At 37.3% G+C, this 20,945-nt stretch overlaps 1 protein-coding gene across 1 annotated transcript in view; it reads right to left on the bottom strand.

Annotated features, from left to right (window-relative positions):
• The window catches only part of FOXP2 (forkhead box P2), a 403,901-nt gene that overhangs the window by 355,602 nt on the left and 27,354 nt on the right, over nucleotides 1-20,945 (bottom strand). The gene's annotated exons all lie outside the window — the stretch shown is intronic.

Raw genomic sequence — 20,945 nt, 5'->3', positions numbered from 1 at the left:
TGCCTTTTGTAAAAATGTGTGCCTTAGATGAACATGGAATGGTTAGTTCCCACAGACTTATTTACTTAATATATTAAGGTGCTCAGAGAGGTCATCTTTATGCTTGCACCACATAAAATATTGATTATTATTATTTTATAAAAAATAAGGTGACAACTAATGCGTTTTCAGATATAATCTCTCCACTAAAATATATTTCCTTTGTTTACATACAATTCTCTTTTAAAATTTAAAAGTGGAATCTTTAAAGTGGAAAAAAACAATTACAAAATGTTCTTTATTTGCAATTAAATTCCAAGGTTGCAGAATACTGTATCTGTCCCAATTTTAGAGAACTGCTTACGGCATCTGCCAACCAACTTTCAAGAGGATTAGCTGTAATGAAAATGCAATATATGTAAATACAACCACGTATTTAAATGTCAAATATTTCAAACACAATAGAAAAATTACAAATTCGAAGTTATCTTTTCAAACATAATTCTATCAACTCTTTTCATGAAAGATAAAAATTTAGAAATTATATTTTTATACTGTACAAAACATACAATGTGGCAACATATTAACTTAGCCTTCTTAATGTATCTCATTATTGAACTGAATGTGTCTTCTTTATGAACACACAACATACTCCATCTTTAACACCAATTTCACATACTTCAGATTTACTCTGTAGATTCAGAAGAATCTTGTTCCTTGTTCTAAAGCAAACAAAAGTAAGGTAAAGTATGAACTTTAAAAAGCACATTTTCTTCTGTGCTCTTTGGGTATCTTGTTTACTTGACATGATGTACAATATTAGCACAGAGAAAGAATACAATTACAAAAGAAAATAAAATCATGCAGCTAAAACTCTTCTGACTTCAGACACATTTTTCTCATCTCTGGATGTGGTACAACCTTGCTGTGAACTATTAGCTTTCCAGTACTTACAGACAGACGGTTTCATACTGCTCAACAGAGATTACTGCTGTCTATCTAAATAGGGCTTACAGTGGCATCAGCATATTTTATTAACTCAGAACCATAAATCCTATTCTTATGTGCTTTAAAAGACCAATACTCCTAGGGTCAGTTAAATTTACAACAGAGTGGCACCTACAAGAAAGATGCTTCACACTTACTGTGAATGTTATTTGTTTGGAATATGCTGCTTTCTCCTTGGAAATTCTTATATATCTTGGAAGTTTAATAAACAGTATTTCAACACTGAGACAAAACAACAGTTTTCCAAGCAGATTTTTAGCTCATTGCAACATCACACAGTACCCCAATATATTTTATAATGCCTCACCACAGAGGTTTTCTTCATGTTTCAAAGTTCTCCACTCTTGGCATGATGAGGAGATTTAAACTTCTGCTCTTCTGTGAAGCTTTATTTATAAACATAGGCCATTATCAAAGTTCTAAAATTTGGGGATTTGATTTTAAAGTAATAAACAAATTTTAATCAACATCTTCTTGAATTTTGGACTGTTTACTATTTTATCTTTTATTGTAACACAAAATTACTCACTAGAACTTCACTCTCAAGTAACAATATAACAATTCAATGCTATCACAGCTGTGAAAGAAAAACTGAGCTTTGAAGCTATTTACTTTTGTCCTATCAAAACTGCTGTCTTGTACTGATTGTGGAATCTACTTAATTTGATATTTTGTAACAAAATTGTAAAGAGACTACAAAAAGTAAAGAGTCAGAAGTAAACATTTTGATCAACCTAATTCACTTTCACAAAAATGTACCAAAACTCCTGCTGTTCCTTTTTAGAAAAATACCTTGGCATTTAAAGACAAAATAAGAGCACGTGTGTGACTTGTTTACATGAGATAGAAATAAATCTGTCCTAAATGTACAAAGTTTTCTTTTGATAGCCTATGAATAACATTTAAGGAAGTGCTTAAAACACTTATCAAATACTTTGACTATTTAGCAACCTCACCAATATAGCTGCTTAGACACCATGATGATGTGCATCATATACAGACTTCTGGAAATACTACATCAACTCAACACAAGCATGCAACTTCAGCATATAGAGAGGAACCCCATGCAGTTACACTGCACGCAACAAGGTAGAAGTTGCATGAATATATGGTGCATCACTAGGAAACTGGCGAAATGCTGAATCAAAAACACTGATGACTTGCATGATGTTCATGCCAGTAAAAGTATGGTTTGGAAAAAACAACGAAGTGGCTGGCCCTCAAAAAAAAAAAAAAACCCAAAAAAAACAAAAACAAAACAAAACAAAACAAAAAAAAAAAAAAAAAAAAAAAAAAAAAAAAAAAACAAACCTAAAAAAAATATGCATGCTATATACTTTAAGAATTCAGACATCTAATAAATACGAAATTAAGCTATCCAAGTATAATTACACAGAAACTCCTTTCTTCAGATGCATTCCAGCCTGCAGCTATATGAATACCATGATGAGTTTAAGCAAGCAGGCACAATCTCTGGTTTCTTATGTTTCAAACTTGGTTCTTAGTAAGTTTTTCAATTCAGAGATTTCCCAATTGGGCAATCCCCACTTTTTTAACTGTTTTGCAAGAACACCATCCTCAGAGACACTGCTCACAGTGATGCAGGTGATTTTTTAAGGTAAATCAGTGGTCAGAGAATGGTTTCTTAAGATGGGGCTAGTGGTTTAACAGCTCACTACTACCACAATGGGAATACCTCCCACCTCTTCTCTCCTTCTGCCTTTCCACATCAGCCACTGGCTCCCACTGCTTAAGTAATAAAGTCTACAAAAATCTCAGATCCCTCTGTGAGCCAATTCAGTTCACAGAAAAGGAAGAAAGCATACACAGGCTTCTGCTAAATTAGTTTTTCACTGTGTTGTTGAGTTAATTTGACGAAGAGAAGAGTCTGCTGAGGTTCAGATGAAAACCAAGAAAGGTCACAAGCCCACATACATGAGCCCACTTATGTAAGAGGAGGGAAGGTGATGGCAGGCTGAAGGCAGGGGACCAGGGAAAACCCCTTCTCTTCAAAACTGGCAACAGCATATCATAAGAAGAGATCAGCTGTCTGTGAAACTACAACTCCGCTCCAAGACTGACTGTCTCCAGCTCAGTACTTACAATGAACCAAGCTCTAAGTTCATTCATACGTTGCCTCTTTACTTTCTCAAGCACAGGAATTTTTTTTCTTCCGAAGACCCTAGCTCAGACTTGCTTCTCAGAAAATACTTGGGTCTGCTGCCTGTATATGCCATTGGCTATCCAGTAGCTCCAACACTTACTGAAATCCTGGCCAAATAAGCCCAGTATCACACTTCTTCCCACCCTCAAAATAATCCCTAGCTTGGACAATTTGAAGGTTACAGTCAAATTGCTACTCTGTCTCACAGTAAAGAGTAAATAAATTTATATACCACTTCCTTCCAGTTTTACACAATGGAAATAAGAACTGGGTTTGTAAGTTATTTGTTTGTTTGTACTTAGAAGAGGCGGGGAGGAAACAGAGAACAATATAAAGGAAGAAAAGGGCATTTTACTGAGCCATCATGTGTCTCATATGACTCTTCCAGGATTTGCCAAGCAGATTTACTTGCAACTGCATGTACTCTGCTCTTATATTCACTTTCAGTCTGTATTAAAGCAAATTGCAAAAAACGCAAGTGGAGACATAAAACTACTTAGTCAGTAAGGTAAGCAAAGGCTACTGCAAACCAAAACACACAACACAGAGAACTCTCAAATAATTTTAATGAGTTTTTGGAAGAAAGGTCTCGCACTTCCTGAAAGTAAAAGACAAAGAGCCTAAGCAGAGAGATGGCATTTTGGCAGGTATTTGGAGAACTAAGCATCATTTGGTCCTGTTGATAAACTGCAAGCAAGACTCACAGGTAGACCTTAAGTAAAGGTCATCCTTTAGTCAAAGAGGCCAAAGACATCAGGGGAGAATAGATGGGGAGGAAAAACGTATGAAAGTAGTAGAACTTGGTTTCACTCGTGACATTCAGAGGTTTCCAGGCTACTATACAGCTCCAAATCAATGATGACTAAGTATTTTGTCAACTATTTGAAAAGCAGTTGCTCAAGCTTTCAATGCTTGAAACTAAGCTTTAGAAGGATAAAAAGTCAGTACTTTTTATCCAGACTTTCCAACTCAATCCTTGAATATAACAACTTTTCTTTAGAGAAAAGTGGCTTTTGAGAATGATTTATTATCAAGCTAAAGCCTCTGCTGCCAAGTGCAAGACAAGATCCTCCAATGGATACTATATATGGTATATTGCCAAAGAATCTGCAGGAGGCTGCAGGTCCAGATCCAGACATATATCCAGCTGTTCATGTATGTTTCTTGGCTGCAAAACCAACTTTTACTCAGTCCATTTTGATTCTCCCTACTCACAGAAAAGCACAGGCCGATTTTTTACTTACAGTAAATATCCATAATTCTTCTAGAGAAGCATCTGTATTCTCCCCTTGACAGCTGAGTGACTTCATTATTTAAAGGCACTATCTGTGGAACTCGGAAGATGTGGCTATAACATCTAGAACAGTAGAAGATACTGTTCTGAGCATAAGTACATTTTCATGCAAATTAAGGCATTATGGAAATTTAAACTTCAGTATGATGACATTAGCGATTCACACAATGCCTTACATGACAATTTGAAAGAAATTTTGTCCAGAGGAAGGAGTCTAAGTTTATTCTTTCGTTTTACCACAATATCGAAGGATCTCCCTTATCATGCAACCGTCTTGTTTCCCCTCTGAAATCCTGAACTGCAAGAATTACTTTGAAGTTGGCTCCACAGCAGATCTTAGTACACCAGCTCTGTGGGTGACTCTAGGTGCAATCCTACTGCAGCTGAAGTTTACCTCCAAGCTGAGTCCTGATCTACATCGTTCCCAGCCTGCTCCCTCCCATGTTCACTGGGCTACTGTATGGACTGTTTCAGAGCAGCATGAATCAGCAGAAAACTAACAACACAAATACAACTACAAAAATTGTAGCATATTTATCAACTTAGCAAGCTGAAAAGATTGCTATCAACTCCATACTGTAGTTGATGCACAGAGATTACACTGAAGTGAGACAGTCTCACAGGGTTTACTGAAAATTTGTCTCAATCTCTGGTTTCTCTTCTGCAATTCTTCATTTCATTATTTTAAATTTACAGAAGTATCTCTGAGATCCTCCCTCTGGTGATTCTTTCTACTTCTTTCCTAGTTCCAGTCCTTCAAATGTTACCCCACCTTTTGTATCTCCTTCAGAAAGAAGGGCAGCTTTCACATGGTACAAGTCACAGCTCTCCTGCTTTCATTCCTTCTGTTCATATTCTTTATTATTATGTTTAACAGAAAGAAGGAACACTACATGTTCCTATGAACAAAGAGATTTACAACAAAAATAGAAAATTGAGATGGCATTAAGGCACTGGAGTTTATAGGTAGCTGCAGGAGACAAGAGCACAAGAACACCTGGGAAAAAGTAAGATATTATATTTAATGCCAAGGGAGTACTTTCCCAAAATCATAAAATTTCTCCTTTTTGCTGTCCACAGTACTCAGCACTCAGAGCTTCTACTGTAAAGTATTTCACAGGTGTGTCAAGAAGCTTTACAGGGATACAAGGGATTGTATTATAAACCAATAAGTTCTAAAAATATGCCATTTCTCTTGTAAGAATGATTTCTTTTTACTAGCTTGTAACTTTTCATTTTAGACCAACAATACCGGTGCTACTGGGATTCACTGTGGTATTGCCAGTTCTCAAAATGTTAATACAAATATTTTTATACCAGCTTTCATACAGTCCATGTAACTCTAACAGAACTTTATGCCTTAAAAGAAGAAATATGTATATTTCATATCAGAGATGGAATAAGGTTCCATATCTGAATATGGAATATATATCTGAAGTCTTCAACCTGTGAACAAGGTTTTTAAAAATATCAAAAATAATGAACATTTTGTACATTCTGACACTTCTGAATTTTACATGAGTTCCTAAAAGTGTATGATAATACTATTTGAAATTACTGAATTAATTTTACTGTCCTGTTCTGATTCTGAAAGGTGACACTTGTAACATTCCTTAAATAACTGGGACTGAGACAGAGATGACAGTGGTGATTTTTCATAGAAAACAGAACCTAACTTTGTTACAAGGCATAAGGAGGGATGCCAAAGAAGATGTGGAAATAAGGCAAAGGTTGTGCAAGTCCACACCTAGCTGGAAGGGCCATCCTCAGTGCTAATGCATCCAAGATCTGAGTTTACAGTATAGGATGACTACAGAGCTGGCATCAAACAAAAAATCATGGCTAAATAGTTAAGAATCTTTGCAGGATTTGACTTGTATTCTGTACTGAATTTTAGGAATGTTACACAAATTTGTCAGTCTTGAGAGTATTGTAACAACTAGAAATTCCTTATGAATCAATGTTAAAGACATTTGCACAGAAGGAAGGTGCTAAAATAAAAGCACAGGAGAAGTGGAAAAGGTAAGCACTTCTTGTCAGAGAAGAGTCCTGTCTCATCCCTCTCACCATCTCACTTCTCTGTAGGTGTCCATTTTATTGCCAGTACCAACAGAAACAGAGGATAAAAGAAAGCAAGAACTCTGATGGCATTTCCTAGAGCTTCTCACAGTCATGAAGCCTCAGCGCCCTGGATCAGAAAGCAACACCTGCAAAACAACTTGTTATGAACATGGAATTCCCACCTAAAACACTGCTTCAAAAATTTAGGTATGAGGGATGAAAAAGCTGGAGAAGTGCTCAGCTGCTCAGTTTAAAATAGAATTCTGTTTTAGTTTTTTTCATCACATTGTGTTTCCACCTAAAGCATGGTGTTGAGGCCTTCTGAACAAACCTATTTTATAATTAATCATATTCAATGTTGAGGGCAAGCTTGATGGGAGTGAAATGGACACACTTTATCATAACTACTCAGAGAAAGTAGTGTATGGAGGCAATACCAGGAATGCTTGGAGACAACAGGAGAGAAACAGCCTTTAACAGGGAACAAATTACTAAGACAGGGACAGCTACACCTGAAAATATCGTACACAGGTACCAAAAGAGCAGTTAATAGATTTCTTGGCTTTGTAATGCAGGCTTTATATTACCTAAAATAATTATTGTAACCACCAGTGATTTTACAGTATCTAGCAAGTTACACTTAGGTTACTGTGATTTGTTAACCAGTTTTGCTTAAGATAATTTAATAGCCATTTTAAAAATCTAGGCTCAGACCTTCTCCACTAGATAGAAAAACACGCAAAATGCTTAATGAAATAGAGTAACTACATACTGCATTAAGCATATAATATTTTAACTATATGCTATGTGATCAGGCTACTAAGTGGAACCATCATGTCAATGCCTGACTATTTAAACTTCTCATATTTCAACGTTCAACAAAAACATTTCATCTATTTATTCATCTTCTTATGTCAGTCTCATATAAAACTGCATATAGTTTACAACTGAGCAAAGAGAACACATAATATACAAAAAAAATCAGCATTAAATTTCAAACAGAAGATGACTGTCAGATGACCAATTTGCCATTATAACATCAGTACCAAGGCTGTACCTAACCTTAAGGAGCAAATCCTCAAGAAGAATAAACGACATTTTAAATCATGGGAGTTTTGTTCCTTGAGGACATTCAGAGCAAATCTGGCAATGGTCCTACGCTGACACAAGAAACAATTCAGCTAAAATTTGAGTAGCAATGAAAAAAACCCCACAAGAGGCAGCAAATACCATCTCTCAATAGCAGATCAAACTCAGCAGCTGAACAGAAGGCAGAAGAGGACAAATTGATTTGAGAATAAGAAATCATGAGGTCCAGAGATAGCTGTTACTAATTATGTATCTTAAGATACAGAATCGTTATTTCCTGTTGGAGGACTCCAGAAGTCTGCTTTCTCCATTCACGTTAGATATTAGCATTCTGTTAACTGGCTGAAATAGCCATTTTCTTTGGGCTCAATGTAAATGCACAGTCCTATATAGAAAGGGGAGAGGGATGAAAAGGGGAACACTGAGATTCTGCCTCTACTCTCTTTACTGCTGCCATCCTGTTTTCACAGGGGAGAGCAGTATTCATCAGGGGCTATGTACATTTTCTTTCTTCTCTTTGGTGCTGATGCTGACACACAGAGAGATTCCACTAGAAATGACAGCACTCTGTTAATTATCAAAGGACACCCAGGGCTGAAATTGTACTGGTACATACTGTACGCTGCACCTTCCTGAGCTGCAGTGCCATGCTCTACAAGTAAAGCTTATGCTGCTTCTAGCCTTTAGAATTTTTCAAAATAATTTGAGCATGCTAAAGGTTACCTATGAGCCACTGGATTTTTTCATGATGTGCACTCCACAGGTATTTTCACACTCTGAGAAATGCTTTATTACTTGAGAGTAGAGAAATTTTCTCCTTTGCAAGGCCAGTAGAATCTTCTTTCATGGAGTGAGTGAGAATGCCAAGAAGGGTTTTCCAAGTGGCAATTTAAATCCCTCTGAACCACACAGAAATACAAAACTTTAAAAAACCCAGAAGTACATGGAAAGTCAGGCAAAACCAGACGCATGACACGATAATTATTATAGTACAAAGAAAATAAAAATATATAAACTATATATGTTTCAGTTGAATGACAGTCCACATATACAATCTGTCTCCAAGCCATTGAGCTTCTTCTATAAATTCCCTACTAGATGACCTCAGAGGTCTCCAGGTAAACTGTAATGTCAGACACTACAAAATGCCTGATGAAGATGTGAATAGAGAGTAACAAAATATCTTGAGTTCGAAGGGACCCATTAGGATCATCCCAGTCCAACTCCTGGCCCTGCACAAGGCAGCTGCAAGAGTCACACCATTGCCCAAATGCTTCTTGAACTCTGTCAGGCTGGTGCTGTAACCACTTCCCCGAGGAGCCTGTTCCAGTGCCCAACCACCCTCTGGGTGAAGAACATTTTCCTGACATCCAATCTACACATCCATGACACAGCTTCAGGCCATTTCTTCTGGTTCTGTAACTGGACACCACCGAGATCAGATCAGTCTGTCCCTCCTCTTCCTCTTCTAAGGTGTAGACTGCAGTGAGTCTCCTCCAGGCTGAACAAACCAAGTGACCTCATCTGCTTTTAATAAGGCTTTCCCTTCTAGGCCCTTCATAATCTTCCTGCTCTTCCTTTGGATGCTCTCTAATTGCTTTGTATCTATTTTATATTGTAGCTGCCAAAACTGCACACTGGACTCGAGGTTCATCAAGTTAAAAGATCGTGCTTTGGCCATTCATTGTAAATCTTGATCAATCTCTATGCGCTAAGAGGCCAGCAAACATGGAGAAACCTTTAATCCTTTCAGCAATAGTGCAGAGGCTCTGCCCATGCTAATAAATCAAATGGGTCAAGATATAGGCTCAAGTGCCAAATCTGTGAAAAACATGGTACTAACCTGTGCTGCCCTGATATCAAGTGTCTGAATGAGGAAACTTGCAGGTCCGAAGTTTAGGAGGAAAAACAGAGATTAAGATAAAATGTGGCCACAGCTTTAGAAGTTTCCCTCTACACGTACCCAGAGTTTAAAAATATATATGAAAAATACAGGCCTTCACTTATCACAAACTTTTTACACCTTCATGGAAAGGTGCAGCCATTCACAGGCAGTTAGGAAGTTCCATGTAGCTGTGCATTGCAAGGTTTAAGTCAAACCAGACACCAGACAAATATCTTAACAGGCTTTTGATGAACCTGGAAAAGGGCAGAAAATGGAGGCTTACTCCTCTGGTGAGCATGAGCAGACGTGTGGGACAGATGGGTTTTTACAGAGCTGAGGGAGAGGGCACTGTAACTGGTAACAAACAAACACATTGAATGTCAAACATCCCCCTCTGGAATTTACAGGGACTGGTCTAACTGAAGTAAAGAGTAATGTTCTCACTCGTACTCACAACACACTCATAAAGCTCTTAGAAGTCTTCAGCACCCACACAGTGACAGTGGAGTATTTTGGGAAAGTGGCAAAAGTCAGAAAGACTTATCTGTCAGGCATCACTGTCTGACTGGGCAAGGAACTGAAGGAGTATTGTCCTGTGGCCTCACACTGCCACCATAGAAAAAGTTTTCTGTAGTATGAGAAACAATAGCCAGACAGCTGAAAGAATACAGAGTGGGAGAGCTCACAGAGGGGAGACATACTTAGTGTTAGGTGATCTGTGGCACAAGGCATCACAAAGGTTAGCTCGGAAGTGTATTGTCAGAAAAAGAAAGTACAGACTAGAATCTGTTCACAGACAAAAGAGCTCTCACAAATTGAGAGTTAATAGTTTCTCCAGTGAGCCCAAGGATTTGCAGTAATATAATTTTTGTTTCAAGTGTTCACCTTGGGACCCACATGCTTGGAAAGAGACTGAGGCATTTGGAGAGATTCAGGTTTTGCACCTTTGTGGCACCCCTTATCAAGGAAACAATTGTAAAAGTAAATGAAAAAAAGGCACACAGGGACACAAGTTAACAGCAATGACTACCACCACCATGATGAAAACTTCAACAGGACATATGGAAGAAAACCCTGAAATGAACACAGTTAGCATCTGAGAAGAACATAAATTATTAATGAGAGGTCAGATTTATAACTATAGGACAGTATGCACCTACAATACTAAAAAGTTACAGACCACATACTGAATAATCATACAAATGCTGTCTAAATCCACAGTGAATTTCAGCAGGAATAGAGTGTCAAAACACCCTTGCTTTTGGCAAGAAACAGCATCCGTATAATGCACACTACTGGAGCGTCCTGCAACTGGCTCTAAAGTTACCTGGGATGAAATCTTCACTTGTCCTAGAACTGAAGAAAGAGGAAGTACCTAATAGGAGGACACTGACAGATGTCTGGAGCCAAGATAAATTCATCATCATAGGAATGGACACTGCAGATTGCCCAGAAGATGACATTTACAGAGACTAGTAAGAATGTTCTGTCAACTGCCTGTGCCTCTGACACCATTAGAGTACAGCCTTCCAGCATGTAAAGGGAAGAAATGTGAAACAGGTGACATCAACAGTCTCATTGACAAGACAGAACTCCAATGATGCGATTGAACAGGCTTACTTCTACCCTCCTGAATACATAACTGCTTCCAAGTATGAGGAGCTAAGAGGGATGCAGAGCAAGTCCTCTCCCTGGAGCCTGCTGTTGCTTGCCAAGTCCTCCTGGTGGCAGGAGGAGAGTTGGCTGGAGCAGAAGGTCTGGTTCTAAAATTACTCCGAAGTGGCCACTCTCATGCAAAATGTCCATGCATCAGGCTTTGTTATGTTTCCACTTCTTTATTAAGAGGAGCCTGAAATAGTTTGTGATCACTTAAGCAAGTTCTTGAAGTCACTCTGGTCCCGGATGCAGGAGTAAGACAGGTGAACCCGATAGGATCAACAGTCAGACAACACTGTCAAGCTGTGATTCCTTTACACACATTCATGGGTAAAAAAAAATTTATACTGCGGGGGCAAGAAGGAAGACCTTTTCTTAACCCAGGGCAAAAAGGCTGAAAAAAAATCACTGTTGCATCATTAGCAGGTTTTTCACCTCAATAATGCAAACTCTTCCTGAAGAGATTTCTGTATCGATCAGATCAATACGAACTGACACAGTGATAACTGAAGCAAAACCTTTTATAAAGGAAATACACATACAGATTTGAAAGTGATTTCTCAAATTATGAGATAATATATAAATATGCTTGCCACATAAATACAAGTAAAGGACATGGTGAAACATCTTTTTGACAACCTAAACGATCCTGTGAGTCTGTGAAATGCCTCAACAGGGAATATGTCTATTCACTTCACAGTAGCAACATATTTTATTCAAAATTTTCATTTCAGACATTAACTGAACATCAACTCCTACAAGGACATGGCTTTAACTTCACAGTTTATTACATTATACTACTTTATTTGTCCCCACATTTCCTTTTTTCACATAAACATTTCTCTCTATTGCTTTTCATTTTAAAATTCAATTACTTAACTGTTGTTTAATGACAAGGCCTAACAGGAAGCTCTCAGATGAAATCATAAAGTCTTTCATGTTTAAAACAGTAGAAAATTTAAATAAATTACTGAATTAAAAGCCAGAGATAAAAAAAAAAATCCAAAATTTCCTCTCACAAAAAAAAAAAAAAAAAAAAACACCAAAGTTTTAGGACACTATGCTATTTTAAAAAATCAAAACTGAAAACTGCAGAGCAACATACTCTTAACAATGTCAATCTGCATTCAATTCAAGAAAGATTAATGCTGCCTCACTTCTGTTGATGTTATTAGGTTAGGAAATAGTGCTAGTTAAAGGTAAGTCTCACAAGTCAACTTTAATAGTAAAGACATAGCTAAATGAGAGACATAAATAATTCATTACAAGACGCCCGATTTTGCATTCTTTCTTTCTTACTTTTAAATTGCAAGTAACTCCCATGGATACCAAAAAATGGTATTTGAAGATTCTTACAACTTTGGGAACTTTTTTGATCAGTATGTTATTGTCTTGGTTTTAAGAATTAAGGTAACTGAAAGTCCAAGGTTCCCATCTCCATGCCCACACTCAAAACACATCATATGTTACAATAAGAGAAAAACACTTCTACATTTTTAATCTGCAACACCATTAGCTTATCTTGTAAAACCTTCTCTTAAATAAGAAACATGCTTCTTTAAATGACTAGAAGTTGAAGAAAATAAGATTCCTCCAAATGAAAATAAGTGGAATTACTTACAGAATTAGTTTTTTTCTTAATAATTCAATGTATATTTTGTCAGCATATAAGTTCTATGTTTGTTAGTAAGAATTTTTTTGCATTTTATGATCAAAATGTACATGCAGCATATTGAAATTCAAGTAATTTTAAATGCTTTAAAATACCTACCTTCGTCAGCATACAACTTCATAATTTTGGTAGAGACACTTTGATAAAGTTTTATTGAAATAAATGATAAGAAAATTTTATTTCACACACAGCAACCAAAAGGTTTACTGGAGGATCAAAGTCATTATTTTGCATTTCTAAATGCAAGATGGTATTCCTATAGCCCAAACACAGTATTTTTTCCCCAAATAATAAGCCTAGCCTTTAAAACATTGTTTAACATCATAGCCTGTACAATAAAATGATTCTGCATTCAGCTTAGAGATCATCTGTCTTTGTTTCAGCCCTCCTTCAGGCCAAAGAGGTGCAGAAGTCTCTGAGGAACAGCTACATACCATTTTACCCAGGAAAGCACAACTCCCCTTCCCTGCCTCCTCTCTGGCTGCCCAGAGTTCTGCCTGCACAAGCAGAGAGGATGGAGGTGCAGGAAGGCAGCAGCAGCCCCTTCAGTGGAGGTAACCACAACCAGTGCCACGCTGCCAGCTCCTCCCGAAGCCTCGCAATGTGCCAACTCCCCAGTGCCTGCTCCTGCTGCAGTGCCTAAGACAGGAACCCTGGCTGCCAACCTGACCTGTCCTGGGCCCAGGGATGCACTTTCCAGCACAAAAATGCACCTGCTGGAGTGGCTGCCACCAGCATCCATGTATAAACTGCTTTTACACATCTCAAGTCTGGTAATACACAAAGATAGATGATATTTGTGGATACTGGAGATAAAGTTTACAGACTGAAAGTCACAAAAAGCTTTGAAACAAACAGTCCACCTGTTTTTTGTAGTATTTTTCTATATCAGAAACCAGTACCTACCAAAGCAGATTGATAAAGAAATTTACTTTATGCCCTGTTTGAAACATACATGAAGCAAAACTCAACATCATGCTAAAATTCAGCACCACAGATATACAGAAACAGAAACTGATTCTATAAAATAATCAGACGGTGTCTCAAACTGTTTAAAATAAAAGATTATATTGATAGAATGTAACATATGCAGTATTGAATCATCTCTAAGTAATGTTGGTCAAGTTCAATTAAGTAGAACACATAATTTCAGTGAGCTGCAATCATCATTGTTTCAAATTAGCATAACTACAATATTAATTACACAATCCTAGAAAGCAAGACGAATTAGGTGTAAAGGAGGATATGAAATATCCGTGATTAAAAAAACTCCCTGCAAATCATCTGCAACACTGTTATTATAGGCTAATTTTTTTTCTTAATTTGACATGTTAAAGCTTCCTTCCTACCGTATGTGTAAGACACTGAAGAATTTTCAGACCGATATATCATAGTATGACAAGACCATCACGTTAGGCAACTAAGCATGTCTCTTTTGCCACCCGCCATTTCTGTCAGCTCTCCTGAGCACTCCAGTAAATCTTCCAGGAGAAAACGATAACATGCCACCATTTATGTTCAAATGATATGCTTTTTAACCAGGATCTGATAAACAAGATCTGAAGCACTCCATTAAAGCTTTCCAGAAGTTCTGCAACCACTTCACTTGAATTAGACACGGTGTATGATGTAGTCATTAATTGAAAAGAAGCAATACCATGAGTTCTTAGATCTGTGTTTAGTATTCATGTCATTCTCCGCATCTCTCTACCATACAATTTTTAACAGACCAGAAGTTTTGTAATAGTAACGCTGGACAGCTGGGGTAAATGGATACCTGTAACCTATGACCTGTAAGTGGGACAACACTTTAGACACTTTAGAAATCCCATTTTAGGAGCCAGCAGAGAAAATGTGAAAGAGCTTACCACTGTAACAGGCAACCCTACAGACTGCCCACCAGAGAGGGACTTCACTGGAATCTGCTGATGAAGAAACTAGAGTAAACATCAGCAAAAGGGTCTCAGCTCTCTAAAGAATTCTAAATCCAGTAATGATGTGTCCAGCTAGCAATCTTCCTTCTAGATCTTCTAACACAGCTCTTAGAGAATATGTGCTAGGAGTACAGGCTTACCAAAAAAAAAAAAAAAAAAAAAAATCAAACAGACAAGAGCTTTTTACTTCTTCATATGTTCCACAGACCTCTAGTTTTCAAAATTAATTAACAGTAAATACCAGAAAATAGAGAGAATTACTGCTGCAAAGTGCTTTACTGATTTTTTTTTTCCCAAATAAACATGAAATTTTTGAATAGGATGAAAAATAGGCTTTACTTAAGTTTGTATCAGTTGTGGGCAGGAACTGAGATGCCGCTTAAATAACAAGGAAAGGTAGGGAGATCTTAGTTATATTATTTTATTGTTCCAATTATCTATGGAAAGAAAAGCCACAGCATTAAACAAGGAAGCTTCTCTTTAAACTTGTTCCATTGCAGGAATGGTTTCAGAAACAGCTTTGAGAGAAAATAGATGCTACTTGTCCTGCTTCCTCTCACTCCCATCTCTTCTACTGGAAATCCCATCTCAGATTTTTTTGTACTAGCCCACAGTTCTGTTCCTCACCTGCTGCTCAGGGAGCGCACAAGAATCCTTTATTCTACATCATGAAAGAGAAGTTAAGCAGAGGACAGAATTTACATTAAGAAGAAAAGATTTCTACCTGGAGAAGACGACAGGAAGACAAGACAATGACAGCATTATACTGCTGCTCCTGAAGTCTGTATCAACATTTACAAGTTATGATGGGTAAAAAAAGCATCATGTTATGATGGAAATTAGTAGAAACAGGAAGACAATCTTCTGAGTTGGCTAGAACCCACAAAGATCAAGTCCAACTCTTCAGTGAATAGTCCATACCAGGACTGAACCCACAAACCTCATCATTATTAGCATCATGCTCTAACAAACTGAGATCATCTCAAGTCTACCATCAGTTACCTCCAGGACAATTCATTTATTTGAGAATGAAGACTCAAAGAAGAGAGAACCTTCCCATATGACTATTCAGCAGTCAGCTGGGAAATCAAGAGATTAGCCCAAGAGCTCAGCTCACAATAAAGCCTTTGTGAAACTTTCAGATCATACCATATTTCTTGGCATAGATGTCGCATGGAGAGAAGACAACATCAATTTTACAATCAGAAGAATAAGTATGTGTATGTATGCTATACGTAGCAACACACAGTATTTCACAGGATGGGGAATACCTTCCTGGGAAATAATAACTGTGAAAGCATTACAGTGGTTAATCAGCATGAAGGTGAACTAGCATGGACAAGGGACTAAAGTAATCTCTGTATCATCAAGGAAATCTGAGAAGCAATGCTACCTGAGCATTTGACACTAGGGTCAGTCCTAATAAAACAGGGTCACCAGTCTGATAGACACAACTCAAACAGGACAGTGCTCAAATGGGAAGGATTCGCAGAACACACTTAAACTATCATGAAATTACTGAAAAACGGGACTAGATGTGAAAAAGTGAATCTGTTTACAAAACAGAAGATTATAGGACAGTTAATCACAGCCTGTAAGTACCCAAACTCAGGGCAGAACCTTAACACTGCTATTTTCATTCCTCCCTCTCCTTCTCTAAGAAAGGTGTAACAACATCCTGGAAATCTGAAGCAAGATAAATTTCAGAAGAGAATGCAGAGACAAGCAAATTCCTAACCACTACAGCAGGTTGCTGAGGGCTGCAAGGGATTTTCTACCACTGGAAATTTTCCCTCCCTTTACCCCACCTCCACTGAGATCAGCTGTTTTTTCAAGAGGTATGATTTACTCCAGTCTTTATTGGCCTTAAAGCAGAAATGGAGGAAGTCCTCACCACAAAGGAAGTCATGCCCAAAGATTACAGTAGTTCTTGACAGGCTTAAAAGCTCTTAAAGTAGGACAATAATAGCTCAAACCTCTTTTAATCCTTTATGCCCTCATGACACGCTCATCAGCAAAGATCACCTGCCAGGGACTAAGACCCTGCTCTATTCCATGCCATATAAACACAACATGTAGGTAATCCCTGCCTGGGAAAGTTGAAAACCCAAACGCATGACAGAAGACAAAACAGGTGGATTCAGGGGGAGAGCAGGAGGAAACAAGGAAACAATACAGGTCAGCAGGAAAGGCAAGAGCCCTCCTATCCACAGCACATCCATTATCAGGTTTTCTAGGCAACACAGCAAGGGACAGTTTTAATGAGGGATTTGAAGTCAGAAAAGTTTAGACCAGAAATAATTTGTAGAGTTTAGATTACCAAGTGGAGGAAGTTCCCAAGGATTGTCATGGGCTCTCCATCACCAGGAGTATTTTAAAAGAATGTTAATTTACTTTCCCCAAAAAGATATGCTGTACTTCAATTAGAAATTAATGCAAGAACTTCTATAGATACTGTTATGTGAAGATCACAATGGTTCTCTTTTGCTTTATAGACGTCATTGTCCAGGCAACTTCTGCCCCATTAAAAAGATGTATCATCATCTCATGTTAAACAAAATCATTAGTATCAGTATATGGAGTCTCACAAACCCAGTAAAATTATTTATAAGATTTATCAGCTACAAGACCGTCCCTACATTCTTTTGCACTGTAGCTTTTTTCCCCCTTAAATGAAACAAAGAAACCAATAGAAAAGTGACTCCACTAAGCCCACATGCCTCCCATACAATTAGGTCATTTACACCACAGACTGAATTATCAAGTTCCTCAAGGAGGATCATATCACAAGAAAAAATGACAGTATCTCACTTGTCCCACACATCTTACTTTTGCTTTAGAGAAAAAACAGAGAAACATAATCACAGTCTAGGATGTTAAAGAAAGAAGAAATATGAAATCTCCATTCAGAAAAGATGAAGACCATTTGCTAGCAAGTTATAAGATCATACATATCTAAAAGGAACATAAAGAAAGTACTTACATTATCTGCCTTGAAAAAATTGAGTTCTCAAGTGCATGTCAAGCAGCTTCAGACAGTACTCAGTCAATCACAAAATCACAGAAGAGCTGAAGCTGGCCTGGACCTGAGGAGTTCTCTAGTCCAGTGCTTCTCACATCAGTCTCAACTGTGAGATCAGATGGGCTTACTCAGGATTTTCAAGGGGTCAAGAATTTATTATTCAATTTAGGAAGCAAGGACTTAACATCCCTGATAGAATGACCAGAACTACCACATTAAGCATATGAGCAAATAGGCTTATAAACTAAATAAATTTGCATCTACTCATTGATACATTAAAAAAAAAAAAAAGTGTGTGTACACCTCCTAGAACTACAATGTGAAGAAGGTTTTAATCAGTCAAATACTACTATATTTACAACTGCATCTAAGTTCCTCCTAAGAGCAAGCTCACATTGTTGGATAAATTCCGAAATTACTTAAACAGTGAGTTTGAGCATTACAGTGGCTATAGAAGAATTTTTACATAATCAGCCATGGTTGGCATCACTGAAACACCTGGAATAAAACTTTTGTTGAGCTAAAAAAACTCTGTGAAATAATGTTTTCTATGACAAAAGTTTTCTAAAAAGGTTTAATTAAAACCATTAATTCTGATAACAGAAGTAATTTTCATATGGAATGAATAATGGGCAAGGTAAAAATATATGAGGAAAGTAAAGTCTTGGTCAAAGATGTAAACAGACACTGGAAAGTGCCCTATTACTGCATTTGCATTAAAAAATAAGCCATGTAGTGGGGATATAAATCTCTTTAAAAGGTACAATCATGCAAGGCACAATCAGCATTCTTAAGTGTTCTCTACAAGTCAAAACCAGTATTATCTTGGTAACTTCTTAGAAGTTTATTTTGCATTTTCACTGATATATACCTAAAATATAGTAACACAATTAAGAGTTGCTAAAGTTGACCAACTTTTGTAATCCTCCTCTGAAAGATTTCTGGGGACATTCAGACAATATATGATTTGCCTTGTGAGTAGACACGCTCCAGTAAGAGCTTTTACTGTCACAGCTTTTGTGGAGAATGTGCTTAGATCATTCCTCTCACTTGGTATATGAGTTCACACAGCCAAGTATGTTTAGTACACTTCAGTTTTTCAGAATCTTAAGATGTGTATTTTGAAGGACTGAGGAAAACAGAGAAACTAATATATATATGGATTACGTATATGGAGAGTCTGTAAAAGTCAGCTTTTCATCTTTTGAGTAATAAACCCCAAGCAATAAACATCTCTTTGGGTAACAAATCACAACGCCATTATTCGCACCATCACTGATGCCTAGCAGTAGTGTAAAAGTTTTAGGTAGGTGTGATGAGTCCTTCACCTAAGCAAGGCTCCAACATTGTTACATAAAGAACCAAGGCAGACATTGCCTCTGGATGTCTTTCCACTTATGTGAAGTTTAGAGAATTTAGAACGGATTCCAAACAATCCCTAGATAAGTGGCATTAATACAGATATTTGAGAATGAGCCACTGATGTACCTTGTACTCAAATGAGAATTCACTTTGTGGCTACAACATGGTACTGGCTCAATGTGCATTTTTAAGACTCTGCATGGAGGTAGCTACACCTTTGTATTTGAAAGGAACTGGGAGAAAAGCCAGATGGAAACCATCTAAAGAGAGTGACAATGTTCATACAACATTCATTTTAATACTGAGCCAATAAGGGAGCCTCTACTCCAGATGTATGATACTCTGAAGGAGGGAAAGGAAGTACTTAAAATCATTTCCAGCTTAAAGAAAGTATTAGAAATCAATTTTTTTAAAATTGTGGGAAATAAATTATATACTCATGATCTGTCTGTATCTGTCAATCTCTTAGAATAACTTTCTTAAGACAAAGAAAAATACATTTTTACTGTTACGTGTCTGAACAATGGAATAGGTTGCCCACGGATGTTGTAGACTCTCCATCAAGGTTGAAGACCCTGTATTCCTGGAGAAATTCAAAATGCAGCCTGAGAAAATCCAGGACAACCTGCTCCAATATGCATGAGAAGACCAGCTGGACTAGACAATTTTCACAGTTCTCTTCTCTTTGCGGATAAAGAAGTATTGCCAGGAAGTTATAAATTAAGGGACTGGAAATTATTACCTGAATGAACTAAATGAATGTACAGATTGGTTACAGAATAAATTATGAGGAGTATGGCAATAATAACCTTATCTTTCCAGTTGCATCAAAAATATCAAAGTGGAAAAGCCAGCTATTTGGGTTGGTTAAAGCTTGTAACTAACTGCAGCAGGATGAAGCAAAAGAAAAATTGAAAAGTAGCACTCCCATACATATAAAACAAACAAGAAAAAAAAAAATTAAGCAGTCCCAGGATACTATTGTCAATAATACAGAAGCACTTAATCTGAAAACAGACAGAGGAATCCACCCAAGAATTAAACAGGTATTGGAACTGAAACAAGCAAAATAATTTTAAAAGGCTTCTCTTAGATTCCTTCTACAAGTTTTCTCAGTACTGTGCAACAAGCAAGCATGAGGGCTTCTAGACCTAGTTAGGCATAAAGATAGTCATAGGATTAGAAAGAACAATCTGAGTGACCATGTGCAATCTTTTGCTAAGGCAATTGTATCATGCCAATTTTGCTGATTAGACTCCCTGTCCAAAATCTCCAGTCCCATGCACACCACTTAAATGCTCTCCCTTCCAGCTCAGATTTATCCATAGCTAGTTTACACTTGTTTTGTACTTGTTCTAACAATGTCATCTAGCTTAAACTGTTCTTCTCCCCCTATGATTCCTTCTCTGCCTTTCCTTACACACTTAGTAATACGAAAGAGATATCATATCCTCTCTCAATCTTTGTTTCATTAAGCCAAACATGTCACACTTTCTTAAGTCTCATCTTGCTAGATAAGCTTTCCATTTCCTGATCATCCCTGTTGCTGTTCCAGTATGAATTCATTTTTCCTGGGAAAGAAAAAGAAGTGTTAGGGTTAACAGCTTGTTTTTCCATCCCAGTTCATCTACAATATTCGTGTCATGTGACCAGAGTTACTGTTCAGTTTTAGGCAGTGTCTACTTTACATCATAGTTACAAGAAAACCCCAATAATTACAGATACAGAGTATTATTTCAAACATGGTTACAAACTACTGTTCACAAAAACTAACTTGGAAAAACAAGCACACACACAGGGTTCATTTGTGTATGCTTAT

This window comes from Vidua macroura, chromosome 5 (genome assembly GCF_024509145.1).
Source record: "Vidua macroura isolate BioBank_ID:100142 chromosome 5, ASM2450914v1, whole genome shotgun sequence".
In the NCBI taxonomy this organism is placed as follows: Eukaryota; Metazoa; Chordata; class Aves; order Passeriformes; family Viduidae; genus Vidua; species Vidua macroura.
This window is presented reverse-complemented; position numbering and strand designations above follow the sequence as displayed.